The 15,444-nt window shown below is 39.0% G+C and overlaps 1 protein-coding gene across 1 annotated transcript in view; it reads right to left on the bottom strand.

The window, feature by feature from the left end:
* The window catches only part of COX7B2 (cytochrome c oxidase subunit 7B2), a 90,143-nt gene extending 74,984 nt beyond the window's left edge, over nt 1-15,159 (bottom strand). Inside the window, exon 1 of the mRNA XM_012743056.2 lies at nt 15,064-15,159. The gene's annotated coding sequence lies outside the window, so the exon portion shown is untranslated. The remainder of the gene's footprint in view (nt 1-15,063) is intronic.
* Nucleotides 15,160-15,444: the final 285 nt, after the last annotated feature.

The following is a 15,444-nucleotide window of genomic DNA, read 5'->3' as shown; positions in this document are numbered from 1 at the left end:
ATATGAATAAGCACCATATATATATATATCAAAACATCACATTGTACATTTTAAATACACCAAAAAGTCAAAAAGAGACTCCAAAATATAGTGTCTTAAGCAGGGTAGAAATAAGTATCTTTCTCACATCATAATCTCAACATAAAAAGTCCAGAAAAAATATGACGGTTGTAATGTCAGAGCTACTCAGTTTCCCACTACCTCACTGTTCTTCCCACTTCCTCAATATTTGGTTTCTACCTCATGGGCAACTATGGTTCCTCTCCCTTCCCTTATCACATCCATATTCCAGACAATAAGAAGGGGAGGAAGGAAAGACGGCCTAGCCTTTCCCTCTAAGGGGATAACCCAGCAGTTGCCCACATCACTTCTACTCACATTTAATTGACAAAAATCTAAACACACAGATACACCTAGCAAAAAAGACTAGGAAATCAAAACCTTAGCTAATTAGATATGTGCTCAGCTAAGACTCAAGATTATATTACTAAATGAGTCCATCCTTCAAGATGATTACAGGAAAACAGCATGTAGGTCACTGGACAGTTTTTGATTGACTCTCAACTTCCTATTAAGGTGCAAGGCAGAATCCCAGAATCTATTTTCAGCCCTTCAGATAGTAAATTGGTGAAATCAGAAGTTCAGTATGAGAAATGCCTTTTCACAGATTTAAGGAACACTTGATTCAAAGAAAAAGAAAACCCCTACGTGTATATGCAGGAGTCCACCTACTGGACAGAACTGTTATTAACTGGTGTGGAAAAAAATCACAAACAGATGTTTTATACTCTAGGCAGAAATCTTCTCAGCAACATGAAAATATAATTGGCTTTTTAAAAAATACTTAGTATTATAATTCTAACAATTATGTATGCCTCACATCAAGGAGGGCTTAACAAATATCAAATAGGAAGAAAGGAAAGAAAGAGGGGAAGAGGGGGGGGGGAGAGAGAGATAATATGAATCCCATCTCTCCTTCCTAAGTCTGTTTGCTTTCTGAGAAGCATTTTAGGGGATACATGTGCATTTTCCATAGAAAGATATTTGTGTCCTTCTAGCCTAAGGGTATGGGCTAAAAAAGCAAACACCATCATTTAAGAAGCAGAACTTTATTTTGTCATAGCCAGTTTTTGTCACAGACGCCTGTGAGAAAACAGCAAATGATTACCTCATGACCTTTGTCTGCACGCAGCCTATTACCCAGGACTCAGATCTTGGAGGACTCACCTAAGATCATGTACATAAAACTACTTGAAAAAGTAAGCCTTCCATAGAGATACAAGACAACCAGGTCTCATTTGGCAATGTGTACCAACCAGGCAAGCAGTCTTACTACCTACTCTCCCCCAGTGCCCTCATTTCAGCAGTTAGCCTCTGCACCCTGCAGGCAGCCTAGAGAATGACAACAAAGGCAGGAGTTGGCCTGGTGCAAAGATTCCTTTGCCATCATCTCCTGGACATGCCTTTCTCCTATTTGAAGCCATTAATCAGGCCAGAACCAGGAGTCTGCCAACCCTGCTGAAGGCATAGATGCCCAAAATGGAAGGCTTGCTTGCTGCGCTGACACCACGCCTAATGACTCACACATCTGGAAAACAAGATTTCACAGTGATGATCGGAACTTCACTGATAAGCAGTAACTCACATGCTGTGTACTGTGCATTAGGAGCACAACAGGAGTAGCAAACTGGTGTCCCTTGCCACAAGAGTGCTTTCCTTTGAGGCAAAGACTTTTGTATCTCAAGGGAGAGCCTTCAGCTAACAGTGCGTTCTGCCAAGGCTTCAGCCATTAGGATTATGAGAAATAAACCACATTTAAATCCTGGCCCTTTCAATTTTCTATTTCCAGCTTGTTCATGCCAATTTAAGAATTTAAGTATTTAAAAAAAAATATTAGATGTGTTTTCTAATCATAAAAGTAATACATAACAAGTTAAATAACAGTGATGGACAGGGGCAGATTACTATTTTTTTGTTAAACATTTTATATTTGTATTTATATTACTTCCCTACCCATCTCTTCTGTATATTAACTCTAATCTCAATTCTATTTCTTCCCCCAAGCCCCTATCCTACATACTACCAATACTACAAAACAAGCACCAATAGATATCTTTAAGTGTGGCAGTTATTTATCTTTACTTTCTAGTGCTCCTATAATGATTATGTATTATTTAAACAAATCCAAGGAGAAAGATCCATTTGGTAAAACTCATTAAACCACCCTTATAAATAGCACCCACAGTTGCTCCTCTCATTATGCCTATTATCTGCATTTTTCCTACCTAGGACTTTTAACATCTCCCTTGCTAGGTATGGCCTTGGATCTTAAACCACAGCCCTACTGTACACCTGCCACCTGTTGCCCAGATTTAGGTTCTGTCACAAACCAATCTTAGCATTCATTTCTTCCCCATGTCCACCAGACCTGACACCATGGTACTTCTTCACTCTTCTTCACATCAGGGAACTCACACATTTTAACTCTTGTTTCCACTGATTAAAATTCTGTTTTCTAATGTTTTTCTGGCTTGTCTGAGCAGAAATAACTGACAAACTGGGAAGCAAGGTAGACAAGGCTGCCATGGGCATTCTCTCTCAAATTTTAACGAGAGAGAGGCTAGATAAGGTATGACAAAAAGGACAAATGTATATTCAAGCACAGCGTAATGGTAAGTGGATAGAATGATGTCTATGATTTCAAATAAAGGGAATGCCTCCTGAGAATTAGCTCAGAATGAGTACGCAAAGCCAAATTCCCTCAGGTTTTTTTATTAAGCTTATTTGACACAGGAATATAGGGCTTTCAAATACAAAAAGAGTTCTATTAATATTGTTGGCTTCCCTTAACTATGTAAACACACACGCGCACACACACACACACACACACACGCTCTAAAACAAAACTGCTAAGAAATATATCAAAATGTTAACAATAGTTGTTTCTGAAAAGTTGAATTCTGAATAATTATTTTTCTCCTTTTCTCTATAGTTTTTATTCAAATGTTTCTTAACTAATCCAGTCTGGGTTAATTTTATTATGAGGGAAAAAATGACTTACCCAAAAAATAAATGCCAGCATCCCAAATGGTAGGAAATTCATCTAAGCACTGATACCTGTAACCCGCATGACCAGCTGAGCACAGCTCCAGAAATAATGGATCTAATAATAATGAAGGGAGCCGACAGCAGACTTAAGCCTCCACTAAGTAGAATCTGGAATGAGTCCTAAAGCTTTGTGTTACTCTGGCGTGTGTGAGCAGAAAAGTAAGTCTAGGTCTTTCTTAGTACATAACATGTTTTCATAATCACAAGGCTTTGGCTTCTGTTCTGGTAGAGATTAGCTGCTAAAAGCAGGACCTGGTAACCAGCTGGGAACTATAAGGGATTTGACTATGGCCATACTCCTTTTGCCTACCACACGGAAAAGATGCTGCTCTAAAACAAATGGAGCCCTTAGAACATTATGATGCTTTATTCATTCATTCCCTAAATATTTACTGGGTGCATACTCAGTGCCTATGCCAAAACATGGTAGACTCTGGGTATTCAAAAGAGGACGAATGAGACAATCAGACAATGTCTCTTCCCTCATAGATCTTACATTCTACTGGGAGACGTAGGCAACAAAAATATAAAGAAAAATAAAACAGGGGAAGAATGTTCCTTTCAGCAGGATCGTCAATAACGTCTTCTTGGGCAAGCTGACACTTAGATACTGAAAGAAGTGAGAGAGCAAACCATATGGGCATGTGAATGAAGAACATTCCGGACACAGGGAACAGCAAGCGCAAAGACCCTGAGGAACACCTGTAAAGTGCTGAAAACAAAATGACTAGAGAACAGTGAGTAAGGATAGAGTAGTTAGACAGTCTGGAGACAGATAATGTAATGCCTTTGGGACACAGTAAAGATTGTGGATTTTACTGACTATAAGAGGAAGTCACCAGAGGGTTTCATACAGAGGGTAATAGCATAGTTGCATTTTTAAATGAATCTTTCCAGCCATGTGTGAAGTACAGCTAAACAAAGGCAAGACTAAAATACAAGGGGTTGAAGGATAAAGAAAGAATTGAGGCTTGAAGAAAGTGGTGACAATGGAAATAGAGAGGAGTGGTCAAATTCAGAATAAATTTCAAAATTTGCACACTTGGTTATGAATCTGAAGTTCAAGGGAAAGATTCAAGCCAGAGAGAGAACCTGGGGTCTTCATACAAGGTAATTAAGAGATCACAAAGGAAGCACAGGAATTGGACATATCTAAAGAAGAGAAGAGGTTTAGAAACAGTGTCCTGGGACTTCAACATTTAGAGATCAGAAAGAAGAGGATCTAGCAGGGAAGACTGAAAGGGAACAGCAACGAGACAAGGGAGAAATTAGGAGAAAAATGTCCCGAAAGTCAACTGAACAAAGTGTCTAAGGGAACTCACTTTGAAGTTTCCATGTCTTTTCTCTGATCTCAGAAACCCTGGGGAAAAGACAGTACCTTAGATCAAAATGAAGGTTTCCACATCCATTTGAAATCTACAAAGTAGACTAGTGGACACTGTGCCATCCCATTTGGTTAGTTTAGCACTTCACCCACTCTTGCTTCTTCCCCCTTCTCTTCCAGTCAGTGTCACCAAAGAACGACAGTGGATTCAGCACAAGCTGAAGGGACCACAGATTCTTCAGGGTAACACATCCTGAAAGCCAATAAGTTTGGTTGTGAGCGTTGTTCAACTACATTAAATTGCAGCATGTTATGCTGAGAAAATGAGTCTCAGTAAAGAGGAAATGAGACTCAGATGTAAGTAGTTTTCTTTTGTTCCAGCTCTGTGCAACAGGTATCTTATGTATTCATTTATTTCCTTACTCTTTCACCCTGTGTTAAGTTTGCTTTTAGATATTGTTGAGCATCCTACAGGAGAGGCAAATACTAAGGACTACAACAGAATACAACCCACAGGTTCCAAAAAACAACCTACTGAACATATCAACGTCAAAGGAAAGGAGATCACCTTTCTTCCCAGAGGATTCAAGGATTCCTTCTTGCTAACTGCAATAACCTGTAAGTCTTCCTGACTTGGATATTAATTGCAGGGACTATTAGTATTACTGCTATACATTATAGGGTAGACTAAAAAGAAAATAAAAGCACATTACATTGGTTGCTTATTAGACTTCATTAATATTTTTGATAAAATAACCGTGATAAGTCCATCAGAAATGTCACTGAATTAGTAGATGCAGACAGTATAGGTAGGCATCTTTTGAATCACTGTAATGTATCTTTTATTTCTATTATCCATGATAGAATTTATAACACATTTACAAGAAGTTCACTAGCTTGGCCACAACACAGAAATTGAACATGCATGGACATGCATTCCTTGCATACAAGTTACTTTGGGGACTTCTCATCAGCTCCCATGGAAGTTAGAGCCTGGGCACTTGAGAAGGTGATTTACTCAACCATGCTTGACTCTTTGACCCCAAACCTTGGCATTCCTCTCCACATCAACTTCCATAATCGGGGAAAAAAATGACACCTCATAAAGAGCGGAAATCAAAGTAGCCCCCATAACTTCAGATGTCTTCAGAAAATAAGGAGTAGAATAGGTCACTGTATCACTAGACCACTAGTTATTTTGGCAGGATTTTTTGTTATGGTGGAAATAATTTCTTCATAGACAAATAAGGTTAAGGAATGCCTACTTAAACAGTTAAATAGGTTTCTTGGGTGGTCTTCCTAGAGCCTTAACTATTGCAATAGCATATTGTGAATCTCTGAGAAGAACATAGTATTATATGTCTTTTAAACTTATTTGGCTATAAAAATCCTTCTCTTTCATAGCATCTTAGAGGATTAGCATTCCCTGAATATGTTCTGAAAAATGATAACACAAGTGGTATTTGAAATTACCTCTACTGACTTTCCACAGCCCTCTGTTCACACTAGGTTGCTGAACTCTTCATTTTATGTTATAAAATAACCATTTGCACGAGTCTGTGAACTTTATGGGGGCAGAAATGCCTCCCCTTCCTTTCTTTCTTCTCTGGACCCAGCACAATGCCAAAAAGAAAATACTGAATAACTGATGAATAAATGCATTCAGGCCTGTAAAATGAATGAATGACTGAATTCTTAAGTGAGTTCTATTAATATAGCTCATACATTTTTTTTTCGGAGTGGCAAGGACCTGGCCAAGCAGGACCAGCTGCTGTGGCAGCTGTAGCATAGATGAGGGAATGCAAGGAAATTTCAAAATGCCAGAGTTTTCCAGGGCTTGTCCATGGACAAGCAGCAACTGGAGCAAGAACCTATTGATAAAGTCGAAGGCGTGGTACTTCCAAAAATGAGTATCAAAATAGAAGAAATTTTTCCAACCTAACAAAAACTACCATTCATATTTTTAAAAATTCAAAATTATCTTTCTCTTATTTCTATAGAGAATGTTATAAAATGTTTTAACATGAAGGAATCAAAGAATATATAGCTAAAAAATGAAGGAAAAAAGAATTATTAGGCAGTTACTTACTGCCTAATTACCTACTTACTTACAGTTTGTTGTCCTTGTTATTTTTAATGTGTAATTACATATATTCACTTTCTTAATTTATATACATAGTTTAATATTAATATTTTTTAAAAGGTCCCCAACATTGTATAAGCTTCAGTCTGCACAAAACCATGATCTCTCCGAGGGAGAAATAATTAATTAAAATCACTTAACCAGAAAATAATTAAAATTAGACTTGAAGCCAGGGCTGACTGGTCTCAAACAGTTCTTTCCATTGCATTATCACTGCCTTTATCATTTAAACCTCAGTGTAAATAAATTTCATCTCCTCTTGAGAATAAATAAATTTGGAGGGAAAAGAAAAATCAATGAAGCTTGTAGAGAAAGTAGTATTATTAAATACACAAGGAGGAGGCTAGAAGTACCTGAAGATAAACTATTCTTACTTCACAATTTTGCCTAGACTTGTGCTGCTGGCCTCTTATGATACATCTAGCTAAAAAGAATTAATTACTGAGTGTACATGAGTATGAACTTTTATTTTGTCCTTACCCTTGCACTTCTGCAAATTTGACTATGGTTTCACAATCGACATACCCACGAGATTGTCTAATGGGAAAAGGAGAAATCTGCAGTACACCCTTTGTTTATGGAAATGTCTCTCTCAGAGGTACCAACCTATTTTTATTTTTGGATGCTTTTTATTATTGTGGTGATTGTGCTATTGGTACATGTACCCAGTGGCAATTTCATGACTTATGTACCCAATAAATGCAATAAATAATTAATGCTAACATTAAGTATGCTAATAAGTTTATGAGATTGTTTCCTAAAACAATTACACCAATAATGTAAAAGGTTTACAACAGGCAGATAGACAAGCCAATCACACTTGAGATTTGATTCTTTTTCTGAAAGATTCCGAATGGCTCAGCTATTAAAGCTAGTGAAAAAAACGTTCCTCTGGAGACTATTTTCCTGGTTCATTTTGTACCATGCTAGTACTGACAAGAGAAAAAAAAAAAAGGGGACTAAAAGCACAAGGCTCCTTAATAGGAGTAAACTTCAACATACCTAATACACAGCTACACAGCTTTGGGCAATCGAATATTGTATTTTTGGCAATAGCAAGCAACAGGCACCCTTTGCTTTTATTAACGCTGTTCAGCTGATATGAGCAGACAAAACAGAGAGGAGAAAGTGCTTTATCATCTGTAGCTGAATTTCAATTTTCTCTTTCAAGTACAGTTGAATGCATTTTCTTTGCAACCCAAAGACAGAAGATCTTGATTACTGTTGCAAGAATAATCTCAGCCTTTGTGTGAAAAGGATAGGGAAAATAAATAGTCTCTCTGGATGATGTGTCAGCTTGTGAACTTACAAAACAAGATATATTCTTAAAGGTAGGGAAATGAAATTAAGATGAAATGGTAGACCCATTAAAATGACAATTGAAGGCTTATTTTTGTAGGCCATGACTGGTTTCCGAATTGTTCTCTGTCTTAGCCTCACCCAGGGGCACAGACAACAAAACTAGAAACAAACAGGGTCAAGACAGGGGCAACTGTCTGGGAAAAAAGGTCACTCAGGCGGTGGGCCCTGTCATGAACTGCTAGCTCTTGTAACATAAGGTACCAACTCCCTTCCCTTCCACCACCACCCATGTTTCAGGTCTTGCAAAAAGGAGTTGCTGTCTCTCCAGATTTCTTCTCATTTTTTTTCCATGTAAAAAAGATCAATCCAACACCAGCTCAGCTGGATCCTCTACGCCTCAGGAGAATGCTATACATTCCCCTTCTTGAGTGTTAGGAAAAGTTGTATTTGTCCGAGTCACCTTTACTAATGACAACACTTGGGCTTCTGCCAAGAAACAGAGTGCTCCATTGCTCCCAGTATGATCAGAAAACACTAATTTATGAAACAACCCAATATCGTCCCCCTTTTCAAGTGTTCTATCTCATATACCCTTCAATATACTCCTTATGGCTGTCAATTCAGCACCACTCTCCCAGTCCCACCCACATTCCTCCTCTCTCTCCACTGCTCAAATTAAATAACCCATCCCCAAATTATCTGACAAATCAGTCTGCCAAAATGGGTGACAGCAGTTTAAAGGGCATATTTACATGGATATAAGAGTTCAGGTCCCCTCATCACACAACCCATCCCCACCCTGGGTAATACTTTAAACTAGAAGATTAATGAGGATTTTTCAGATGTCATTTTCTTTTATCTCACACACAAAAAAATTGATATTGTTAACCACATGGATTTGACATCACTACTTCTTCAGCTTCCCTAATTATACTGGCTATGTTCTCTGATCTCTACCCATCTCTCCTCCTAACCCTCCATGGGCTTCCTCCAAAGTCTAATCTTTTTGCCTTATAACTCAAAGGACTTACTCTTATAAATGCTATCACTTTTAGGTTGGTGAACTCTGAGTCTTAACCTCCTTCCTAGAATTCAAGGACAGTAAGTTTAATGTCTATAGGGAGTTTTCTCCAGGATGTAGTCACTGGCCAATATCCAAATAAACATTAATTTGCTACTTTCCCTTCCACATTTATATTCTTTTCTCCAAATCCTGAAGTTAACCTCTGAATTACTTTTCCTTCCATTCATAAATCAAGTCTACAAGAGCTTTGGATTCTTCTTCTGAATTCTCTCTTCTAAAAGCCAAAATTTTATTAGGTGTTCTGATCTTTTATCGCTTAGCTTATTCCAGTATTTCCCTAATTGGTTATCCTGGCTCAAATTTCTTTCCATTTAATTTATCACTGATTAATTTTCCTGAAATATTGTTTCTCATTCCTTCACTTTCCTATAAAAGCAGTGTTGATGCCACATTGTCTATAGCATCTGTTTTAAACCCTTTTGTCCAGGCTGATACACTCAGTGCTGCCAGGATATACCTTTCTGTTCTCTAATCACAGAAATTAATCAATGGATCACAATGTACTGTAACAAACAAAATACCTCATTTGTTAATCACCATATTCCAATACACTTGGAGAAAAAAATTAACATGCTCAAGAAATGATCTTAGTTCTTATTAGTTTATATTAGTCTACAGCTGATATGCTTTTTCTTTACTTTTTATACAAAATAAGGCCCAACTCCTGTACCTTCTCCTCTACCAAATATTATCAATTACTCCAATAGGCCTGTATTGATATTTCTCCTCTTTTGACTGCTATAGCTTTAAAATATACTAACTATATTGTACTATGTTAATCATTACATCTTAAGTAGCTTCATCTTTCAAGCTAGTACCATGCTAGTACTTGTTCATATGAACATTTAAATACTAATCTATTTGAAAAAGTGTCATAGTATTAGACAGAAAATAAAAAGAATGTGAATCCTTAGAATTAGAATTGGAAAGGCAAGCAAATAAGAAATTATCTCCTAATTATTGGGTTTAGCTAGCAGTAAAGGAATAGATTATCTCAACACCTTGAAAAGCATAAAATCCATTTTGATAAAGCTCTGGAAAGAATGGAAATCTAAATGCCCTTCAAGGAGAGAGGCTCAACAATCAGAGTTTTGTGAGTGTGCGTCTGTGTGTTTTTATTCTATGTATGTAACATTTGAGCATATATGTGTGTGTGTGGGGGGGGTGCTCTTTCACCAATGAGGAAGAGATAGTTGTGAGCTAAACAGTTGGCCTTCCATGAGAAACTATAAGTTCCTATAGGTTTCCAAGCTCATGATGGTTACTATCCAATCTAAATTTCATCCACCAATTCATTTGATAAATGAAAGAAATGAATTTAAAAGTAATTTCCACTTCAATGATTCTTCTGCAACATTGACATAGGTATTTTTAATCTTAAAATAGTAAGAATAACAATTATTATAATAGCTACCATTTGTGGAGTCCTTGCTATGCCCCAGGTATGTTAACAGCTTTATCCAGCAAAATGACACAAAGCCATGCAATGGGTGTGTGGGGAAACTCAACACCCCTAGCTTTCTCAGTGTTCCTATGAAAAGCCCAAACCTCCTACAACAAGTAAATGTATTCACTATAAAGTCAGAGAATCTTTTCTTTCATTTCTTCTAGAAACATTTGCACATACCAGAGGATTAAATCTGTAGCCAAATTGTTTCCCTAAGGACGGAGCTAACTGTTCTGAACTAAAATTAAACTTAGATCTCTGGAAGTCAAAAAGTTTTACATACTGGGATAGGTACCTAGGTACTGGGTGAAAGTACTTGGGAGACAATTCCTAGGTGTTTACATTTCAAGAAAAAATGAGACCTAGGACTTGGAGACACCTCTATGGCTGAGACACAAGGGGCCATCTGACTCCTAGGGAGATTTTATTTACATACTAAAGTGCTGGGGGGGGGGGGAGAAGCTGCTGGGGGAAGACCTTTATGTTTCCTAAAACACCTCAGAAAGAGAGGTAGATAACTTCCTCCTTGCCCCTTAAGCAAGCAAAGAAATTTCATTTTGATCTTGTTCTTAGTATATGGGTAGTTTGGCTTCCTGAGTAGAAAATGGACTTAGCTGTCATTAAGTCACTACAAATGTAAGACCTGGGGTGGAAGTGGGGGGGTGCTCTTAAGAAATCTGCCACTGATACACTGATACCTCAGTGTATCAGTGGCAAATTCAGAATAAAATAAAGACAAATATTGCTATAATTTGAATGTTTGTGTTCCCCCAAAATTCATATGTTGGAATCCTAACCCCCACAGCAATATTAGGAGGTGTGGCCTTTGGGGGGTGATTAGGTCATGGGGGTGGAGCCCTCAAATGAGATTAGTGCCCTTATGAAAGAGGCCCCAGGGAGTTTGTGTGCCCCTTTCCACAATTTAAGGACACAGTGAGTAGGTGCCATTTATGAGAAAACAGGGACTTGACCAGATACCACATCTGTTGGCACCTAGATCTTGGACTTCCCAGCCTTCAGAACTCTGCGAAATAAATTTGTTGTTCATAACCTACCCAGTTTATGGCATTTTGTTATGACAGCCCAAAAGGACTGAGAAAGATATTAAAAATTCAACACTCAACTTTATAGTCTCGGTAGTTCTGAAAACTCAAGTGTACAACATGAAACATTATTGCTACATCTTATTATAATTTCTGCCTTTGATCATCTGCCTAGCACAAAAAGTCAATCTTCACTTTTAAATTCAACCTTTCCTGTGATTTCTTATTCTGGTTTCAGAAAAAAGCATATGTCACATTGACACATCAAGGGTTCATATGATCCTTGTTCATTTTTTTTTGGAGACATCCTGTGACAATATAACTTGTCATATATTGCCTCCATGTGGATATTAAATATGGATTATAACTGAAGCAGGTAATGAAAACAGTCTCACTGATTGATTTGATTCCCACCTCAGCTATGAGGCATAATCAAGCATCTGAAATTTCAGCCAAATTATCCATTGTCCTCATCATGGACTTCCCACCCTGATGTAGTTGAAGGTAGGAAAAATCAGCAATTGGGACTCCTGTTCAAGTTCTGAATAAACATGTTAGCTTAACGTGAGATCAAAATACTACTTCTGTATCTAATAAAGCAGACAGTAAAGAGTATGGTGTATCTGTTGTGATGATTAGTTTAATGTGTTAACTTGACTGAGCAAAGGGAGGCTCAGATAGCTGGTAAAACATAACTTCAGGGTGTGTCTGTGAGGGTGCTTCCAAAAGAGATTAGCATTTGAATCTGCAGACTGAGTAAAGATCCACCCTCACCAATGTGAGCAAGCCTCATCCAATCTATTGAGAGCCCCAACAGAACAAAAAGCAGAGGAAGGGCATCCACTCTCTCCCTTTTTCAGTTGGGACACCCCTTTTCTCCTGCCCTTAGACACCAGAGCTTCTGGTTCTCCAGCCTCCAGTTCTCAAGGCTGAGGCATTGGAGTTGGTATTTACACCGTTAGTGCATCGGGTTCTCAAGCCTTACGACTCAGAGTGAATCACGCCACCAGCTTTCTTGGTTCTCCACCTTAAGGCAGCATATCATGGGTCTTTTCGGTCTCCATAATTGCATTAGACAATTTCCATAATAAATCTTTTCTTGTATCTATCTCTCTATATCCTATTGGTTCTGTTTTGAGCCTATCTTTAAAATGGGAATTATAGGAATTCTTAGTTCAGAGAGTTAATACAGCAGATAAATGAGTTAACATTTGCAAAGTACTTAGGGCTGTATTGGGCACTTAGTATTATGGAAGTTTTCTTTTCTTTTTTTATTTAAATAAACCATTAAATAAATAGAACCTGCAGGGGATGGGTAGAGACATGAGTAGAAGATTTGTCAATGTATACTTTTCTCTATCGCTTTAGTTTTTGAACTATGTAGAAGTATAGCTCAAAAACAATAATAAAAGAATACTTAACAAAACCGCCCCCACCCATGAAATTTAAACACAAGCCACTCCCAGACCCTGGAACACTTACTCCAAAGAACATACATAGTGTTCTTAGAAACCAGAGTTGAAGGGCGTCTAAAGGAAGAGGAAGATATCCTTGGATTCAACGCCACCAGGATGCTTGTCAGTTTATGCCAGTAGCACACAATCTAGAAAACTCCTATCAATAGGTTCGTTTTGACACTAAGGATTCATCAAATCCAGGGGGAAAATGCACTTAGAATCCTGTCACCTCCCTCACAAGAGTGGCATCTGAGATAATTCCTGACTCCAGAAAAGTGTGTATATATATATATATATATATTTTAAAAATTGCAATCAAAATCATCAGGTTTTACTTAAGCATATTTTCCCCTCTACAAAGTGTTTTAAAAACCTCTTCATCTCCAGGCCCTCTGGGAGTGCAGTCTCTGGCACTCTGGTGCTGCGGGAAGTGAACTCTATCTTACAAAGCAGAGCCTACTACCTCTGATGAGCAAATATTTCAATCCCATACCTAACCACAGTGGCTCTTTCCACAGCCTTTTTTTTTTTTTTTGAGACAGAGTCTCACTTTTGTTGCCCAGGCTAGAATGAGTGCTGTGGCGTCAGCCTAGCTCACAGCAACCTCAAACTCCTGGGCTCAAGCGATCCTCCTGCCTCAGCCTCCCGAGTAGCTGGGCCTACAGGCATGCACCACCATGCCCGGCTAATTTTTTCTATATATTTTTAGTTGGTCAATTAATTTGTTTCTTATACTTCATATTTCTTAAATACTGATGTACCCATTCATGTACAGTTTTTAAAATTCTTCAGAGTCCCTAAACATTTTAATCTGATTGGTTGTTTTAGAGCTTGTATCTAATAACCCCTTTGTTACTGAGCACTTACACACAAACTACTGGCTATCGTAAATATGCTCAGAAATTCCCTAGTATGCATCAATTCTCATACAAATTGACCAAATCCTATAATTTACTTCAGTTTACTTTTTTTTTTTTTTTTTGGAGACAGAGTCTCGCTTTGTTGCCCAGGCTAGAGTGAGCGCCGTGGCGTCAGCCTAGCTCACAGCAACCTCCAACTCCTGGCCTCAAGCAATCCTCCTGCCTCAGCCTCCCGAGTAGCTGGGACTACAGGCATGCGCCACCATGCCCGGCTCATTTTTTCTATATATTTTTAGTTGGCCAATTAATTTCTTTTCTATTTATAGTAGAGACAGACAGGGTCTCGCTCTTGCTCAGGCTGGTCTCGAACTCCTGACCTCAAACAATCCTCCCGCCTCGGCCTCCCAGAGTGCTAGGATGACATTTCCACCGCCTCTTGTGATGGAATTGCTGGGGCCGGCGAAACCTGCCTCTTACGGAGGGTTTTCTCTCTCTCTCATCCCGTTTTTTTTTTTTTTTTTTCTTTTTTTGGCTGGAAAAAAAAATCACGCTCAACAGATTCCCAAACTGAAGAAGCTGCTGCAACTGATGCTTCCGAAGCCTGAGCCCCCCGGGGGATTTTGCAAGGAGAACTAATTCCTCTTGCACGCGCCCCTGTAGGCGCTGTCTTTCATCATGCAATTGTTCAGATTTTGATGGCAACTGTTCAGATTTTGTTGTTGTTGCTGTTTTTCCTGCTACCTATTTTTCTGCAGCAAAGGAAATACACACCTCTAGTTTTTTTTGTTGTTGTTGTTTTTTCCTTCTCTCCTTCTCCTACACCTTTCAGAGAGCTTTCGTTACCTTCTTAACCATGTCATCGACGGGACGCTGGGTTCCTAACCGCTTAAACTGCTCACGGACTCGCCTCTTCTCCAACGCATGAACGCTGTTTATCAACGCCCTGCCTCTTCTCCAACGCATGAACGCTGTTTATCAACGCCCAGCCCAACTCCCCAGAAGTTTCGACGCCTCCCACCTCGGCCGTGCTTAGAAGCACAAAACCCCCACAGGTCCCTCTGCGACACGGAACTCCTCCCCTTTTCGTCACCTCTTTACTCCTAGAAGTTAGGGTGTGAGGAAAGCCCAACATGTAACGCCTCGTTTCCCTCTGGGAGAAATAACACAAGTCGCCAAAAAAAAAAAAAGAAAAAAAAAATTCCTTATAATTGCCAGAGCAGCCATTAATGACCAAGGCTTATAACTGTGAAGTTTCTGAGACTCTTGAGACCGAACCCCAGAAATCACAGACTTACCGTCAACGTGGAGAAAGGCAGTTGAGAGAAGATGGCGTCGAGGCAAACGCCGTCCCTGCCAACTTTATAGCCTGGAGGGGGTGAGGGGGGCGGAGTTAAACGGGCACTTCCGGCCCGCGATGAAAGGAAGGGGCGGGCTCCACGCGCTGCTTCCTTCCAAACTGACCAATCAGATTAAAAGATCGCCGCGGCGACAGGAAGAAAGAACGAGGCAGATGTTAGGCGTGTGGGTCTAATATGCGTCCCTCTGTGATGAAGGAAACAAAGGAATTCAGCTAGATGTTCCTGCTCTCCAACGAAATTCATAGTCACTCCTGTTGGAATCTTTTCCTCCTATGTCACAACAATCTCTGGCCAAGAGCACTGTTGCTTTATCTCAGC

Source organism: Microcebus murinus, chromosome 26 (genome assembly GCF_040939455.1).
Source record: "Microcebus murinus isolate Inina chromosome 26, M.murinus_Inina_mat1.0, whole genome shotgun sequence".
Classification (NCBI taxonomy): Eukaryota; Metazoa; Chordata; class Mammalia; order Primates; family Cheirogaleidae; genus Microcebus; species Microcebus murinus.
Note: the sequence above shows the minus strand (reverse complement) of the source record. Positions and strands in the feature narration are given on the sequence as shown.